Below are 6607 nucleotides of genomic sequence, written 5' to 3' on the forward strand. Positions count from 1 at the left end.
CAACTGTCCCTGTGTAATTTAATCTAAACAAACAAGGTGTCTCAACCTGGTATAAACTTGTTAAAAAGCTCTCATCACCCACAGCGAAACTGGCATCATCCACATAAAGAGCCCTTTCAATAGAGAGAGGGAGGGGGGGGAGAGGGGGGGGGAGAGAGAGAGAGAGAGAGAGAGAGAGAGAGAGAGAGAGAGAGAGAGAGAGAGAATCAGTGGTGAAAAAAGTAATAAATTTTTTTTTTTGACACTAGTAAAAGTATTAATACTGCAATGTAGAAATAATCTGTTACAAGTAAAAGTCCGGAATTCAAAATTTACTTCAGTATAAGTACAAAAGTATTGGTATCAAAATGTACATAAAGTACCAAAAGTAGAAAGTACTCATTATGCAGAATGTCCCTTTTCACAAGTTTTCAAATGTATAAAATGTAAAATGATCTACATACAAGCTCAATCGCGACGCATTGTGAGCTTGTAGATCGGCTATTTTCAAATGGCCGAAATGTATATAGGGCTGAGATGGTTCATGTATCATATGTTGTAAATAATAATCAAAATCCACAAAGTAACTAGTAACCAAAGTTTTCAAATAATTACAATGGAGTAAAAAAGTATTATATAATATTTGCCTCTGAGATGTACTAGTGGGAGTAGAAGTAAAAGCACTGAAAAATTGAAATACTTCAAATTTGAGTACATGTACTTAGTTATACTTTACACCACTGGAGAGAATCCATCTGGGGGGGGGGGGGGGTTGAGGGAGGGTGGGGGGGTGACAGACAGTGATGATGACTGTCTCTTTAGCCCCCAGGGCAGGCAGTGAGCAGCAGCAGTGCTGTGCAGGTGTGTATGTTGGCAGCAGCTCCTGTTCAGTCCCCAAACAGAACAGTACCTACCACAGCAGCCTGTAATTATCCCATGCCCTCCTGCCATAACGTGTTCTTCTCATGTGTGTGTGTCACTGTTGCCATGTCGGCTTATTATAAGCGACTTTGGGTTTTTGATTGATTGATTGAATACTTAAAAAAAAAGAAAGGAAGTACAGTTCTATTACAAGGTCTGCTAAAAAGGATTAAACCCCAAGAAAGCACTGTGGCTTGTTTCCATTGGGGTCCATGTGTATTCAAGTCATCAAAACATTTAATGACAGACAAATATACAATACTGTGCAAAAACATCAAGTAAAGTTGCTTGTAAAAATTGGTAGTTGCGGGTTGCGTTTTTTTTGGCGCTTGTTTCTAAAGTGTAGGCCTATACTTGCTTATTTAGGCTTGTTTCCAAAACAAAACAAAAACTTTATTTAAACCTGTGGTTCTCAAATATTTTCATGAACATGTTTTGTGCCACAGGGGAGGATTTGTGTAGTTAGAATGTTGCAAAAACTATTCCAAATATTCCACATTCTATTGCAAGAGTTTTTGAAAATAGCAGAACTACAAGCTTTTGAGCTTGTAGATCGGCTATTTTCAAATGGCCAATGCATATAGGTTTAAAGAGCTCATGAGGCCTTTCTAGGAAAACAAGCCCAAAAGAACATAATTGCTTCTTTTGACTTTTGGGCTTGTTTTCCTAGATCTGCTTGCTTATTTCTCTCACAAAATATGGCAACACTGCTCATGATGTGTGTGTGCGTGAGTCATCCACACACACACACATCGATTGACGAGCACTGCCTACTTTATTCTCTGAGATCTAATTAATCACGACAGGAGATGATTTATGTAGAGTATACACACAATCCTACCTTCTTCTTTTAGCCTAGAGTAGATTACTGCCTCGGGTTCAAAAGAACAGAACATTCCCGAGAAGGTTTGAAAAGTAAATACTGACGCACGCATCATGCGTGTTGCTTAGTTTAAGCAAGGAGGCGAAACAAATTAAGTCACCAGCAGACAGTGGTGGGAAAAGTACTCAAATCTGGTAGTAAAAGTGTCAATACTGCAATGCAGAAACACTTTGTTACAAGTAATTAAGTCCATGTAAAGTTTACTTGAGTAAAAGTACTAAAGTTTAGGCATCGAAAAATACTTAAAGTACCACAAGTGAAAGTACTCATTATGCAGAATGTCCCATTTCACAAGGTATCATAATTATGTCTAAAATGTATTAAAAAAAAACTCTTTTGAAAATGGCAGATCTACAACCTCACAAGGCATGGCGCCATGCAGAGCAGAGCTTGTAGATCGGCTGTTTTCAAATAGCCAAAGTTAATATAGGGCTGAAGTGGTTAATGTTTTGTAATAATAATCAAAATCTACAAATTAACTAGTAAATTAAGTTTTCAAATAATTGTAGTGGTATAAAAAGTACAATATTTACCTCTGAGATGTAGTGGAGTAGAAGTAAAAGTATAGAAAATCGGAAATACTCCAGTAAAGTAAAAGTACCTGAAAATTGTACTTAAGTAGTACTTAAGTAAAAGTACTTAGTTACTTTCCACCACTGCCAGAAGACAGTCGCAAGCAAAACAAAAAGATAGGCTACAGTGTATCTGTTTCTGCTGTATCGGACACACTCACAACGTGCCGGTAGGTAGAGACCTGGTGAATTCGTTCATTTGGCCATTTTTTAAAAAGGTTTGGGTTCAATGGGTTGGGAAATCATTCAAGTCATTCGTCTAATAATATTACCTTCCTACAAACTAAAGACAATCCGTCCCACTTCTGCAGGCAGGGGCGTCGATAGAAGAGACACACACCATCCATCCACAATTGTGGCGCTGTAATTCCCTCTAGCGATAGAAAGTGGAAGTGCAGCTGATATGGCTAGAGGGAACAGGATAGGTGGGCACCAGGGAAGAGTGGGCACCTCGGTGTTAAATTGGCTATTTTTTCAAAACATGTTAAAAAAATATATATATTTGGAAAATGATAGTAAAGAGGGTAAAGTAAAGTATACATGGTTAGAACATGCTTGTTGACATTTGACAATTAAGGTCTAATATTTCTACAATTGCTACAAATTGCTACAAAACCTGTATACCCAGTCATTTTGGGGCGTAAACATAAACAAGAAGGTGAAGAATAAAATGAAAGTCTGATAATGATCTACCGTGTATGTTCACATCATGTGTGTAGGCTTACTTTACATTCACCATTTTTCAAATATTTAATTTTTTAACATTTTGGACAAAATATCCAATTTTCCATCGAGGTGCCCAGATGTCCCTAGTGCCCACCTATCCTATATCCGAGCTGAAATGGCAATGCTGGGCTACGAATGGTGACCATGCTCAGCCCCAGACAGTGCTATATTTAAGGACAATTGTACACAATCCCTACTCCCTACACATGAAATTATATGGGATTGAACCTCACCTTGGATAAAGGATACATAAATGGTAAATGTATATAGCCCTTTTATCCAAAGCGCTTTACATAGATTGTGCATTACATTCACACACCGATGGCAGAGGAAACCATGCAAGGCACCAACCTGCTCATCGGGAGCAATTAGGGGTTCAGCGTCTTGCTCAAGGACACTTCGACACTAACTCTGGGGGAGCCCCCCAGCTCAGGATCGAACTGGGATTCTTGTGGTTTTCACTCTACCCGGCCACTCTACCCCTGAGCCACTGCCGCGACTAAATCTTTAAAAAAAACTTTAAGTAAATACACAAGGAAATGGGTACATAGTGGTGTTATTACAGTGTGCAGGTTTTGAAATGGCCACACACACACACACACACACACACACACACACACACACACACACACACACACAAAATTCAATTCAAAGGAGCTTTATTGGCATGAGAAAACATACGTTTGCATTACGATACGATACGATACGATAATACTTTATTGTCAGTTCACACTGAAATTTGTCTTGCGACCCAGCAGCCATGTATGCAACAATAAACAGTACACACATTTGACATGACATAAGAAAACAAAACAAAAGACATACATAAAGACATACAAAGACAAAACAAAGACAAGAGCAATGTCCACCTCTCAGCCTACCCCAAGCCTACAACTCCTGATTAAGCCTCAATGTCGTCTGATGGACAAAGGACCTCTTCAGTTTGACCTTATTGTATGTAGGAACACTGTCCTCTCCTTCCTGAAGGCAGCAACCTATATTCTCCATACAAAGCATGGCTTGTGTTTGAAGTGATATTCCTTGCCAACCTTATCATACTGTCAAATGTCATTGCCCAAGCAAGTGTCAAAAGTATGATATAATATAATAAAAACAGCACGAGAAAATTGGGAAAGTATATACAGTTGGAGGGGGTACAACTTTTGGGCTTTTGAAACAAATAGCAGCAATCCTCTGCAGTCACTTTTGGGACAATTAGCAGCATTTTTCCTGAAAACTATTTAAATAGTATACAAAAAAGCCTCAGATTTAAAATGTATTTAAGGTAGCAGCGCTGTTTGTATGTGCAGTAGATTTAGAGGTCTACCCGGTACAGATAGTGCAGGAAATTCAACACTTAACCTATATATTCAAATATATATTTGACACACACACATAGGACTCATGCAGTCTGAAAGGACAATATTAATGTTTTTTCACTTGTGTCATCAAGATCCAGTGTTATTTGCACTTATGTGGCTGAGAGGTAAATGTTTTGTTTCCCACACTAACTTTTGGGGCTCGTCCATAGGGTTTCCGTGCGTGCCTCATAGACCCCCCCCCCCCCCCCCCTTAGCTACTCAAGGATATATGAAACATCGTCTTCTCCAGACAGACTGCCTATAGCTGAGACAGAACAATATTTGGCCAACTTTTTTGCATTTGTCTTTTGGCAGGCCACGGAGCACAAGTTTGTAAACGTGGCCCAGACTCCCAAACACAGGGAGGACAATAAGTTGACAGTTATATCCCACGGCCATAATATGTTCCACCAAAGGCTGAGGCGCACACACACACACACACACACACACACACACACACACACACACACACACACACACACACCCACACCCACACCCACACCACACACACACACACACACACACACACACACACACACACACACACACACACACACACATACACATAACATTTTTTTTGAAGCATCCCAAATAAGCAACTACACTTTAGAAGCAAACCTAAAAAACGCAACCCACAACTACCAATATTTACAAGCAACTTTACAGGAAGAAAAAGCCCAGAGTCGCTTATAATAAGCGGACATGGCAACACTGCTTTGAACATACCAATGTAAACACACAGGGAGATATCTATAGAGTAGACCATTGCTACTCTCCTGGAAGACCCAGCTGCACAGCTAACATTGCTGCCTCCCTCCCAACTGAACAGTTCCTATGCCTGTTTTTGAAGTTATTAACACCAACTTCCTGGAGGGGGCCCCATTACCACTGACACGAACGGCGCTCTGGGCATCACAGAGGCCCAGAGCGGAGCAACACCCGCACAGTGGCCCATGTCGGACAGCATTCCAGGACGGGTGATCAGAGTGTGCATGGTGCACCTTGTTGGTGTGTTCACAGATATATACCTGTTCTTTTCTCTGTGTGAGGGTCCACTCATGCTTCAAAACAGCCACCATTGTTCCAGACAGTGGTGACGAAAAGCAAGGTAACATGCCTAAAGGATTGGCGTCATGTTGTCCTCACTCCTATAGAGAGCAAATGATTTGAGAAGCATGTTAACGAGCTAAACTGCAGCGTATGTCACCAATTTGCTCACCAGCAATACAAATCCACATATACGACACCATAGCCACAACACTACACACCACCCTCACCCCTCTGGAGAAGAGGAAGTCTTATGTGAGAATGCTGTTTGTAAACTGCAGTCCATCATTCAACACGTCCTCTGAACTCACCCCATGGCAATTGTGTCGTCAGTGGATCTGCTTCGTTATCTCTCACTAGCCAATCGAAGCATTTGCTGACTATTGGGGTGAGGGCGACAGGTCTCCAGTCGTTCAAGCATGGAGTGCTTCCAGATGGGCACATTGGTGGATATTTTGAAGCCTGCTGGAAGGAACCACAGCCTGGGAGAGGGAGAGGCTGAAAATGTCAGCAAAGACTCCCGCCAAATGGTCAAGACATGCTATTAGGACGTGGCCTGGGATCCCCTCTATAGGCTTGCAGCCTTACGGATGTTCACACACTTGAAGGCTGTGCGTACGTCGGCCTCCAGAGATGGGTTGTGGGCTGGCCTCCTCAGGTGGTGCTGCCACTAGCTGGTTAGTGTTGGTGCTGTTCGTCTCCTCAGGTGGTGCTGACCCCAGCTGGTTATTGTGGGTGGGGTTGATCTCAAACCGGTTGAAGAAGGCGCTCAACATGTGCTCAATGTGCTCTGTAGGGAAGTGCGGGTAGGCCCCCACGTTCCCGGATTTGAAGGCAGCATTAACATGCATGTAGTAGTGCAGTACGTACCTCCTATTAACATTAATCTCATGACAGCTTGGCCTCGCACAGCTACAACCTGACTCAGTGGTGCCAAGAGAACAACCTCTCTCTCACAGTGTTGACAAGTGCTAGGAGCTGATTGTAGACTAAGGAGGGAAGCTGGACCCTATCGCCGTCAATGGGTCTGTTGTAAGACAATCAGCAGCTTCAAGTTCTTCTGCCTTCATTAACAATGATCTAAGGCTGGAGGCAACACAGAGAGCATCCTGATAATT

This window comes from Gymnoscopelus braueri (genome assembly GCF_963280865.1).
Source record: "Gymnoscopelus braueri genome assembly, chromosome: 12".
In the NCBI taxonomy this organism is placed as follows: Eukaryota; Metazoa; Chordata; class Actinopteri; order Myctophiformes; family Myctophidae; genus Gymnoscopelus; species Gymnoscopelus braueri.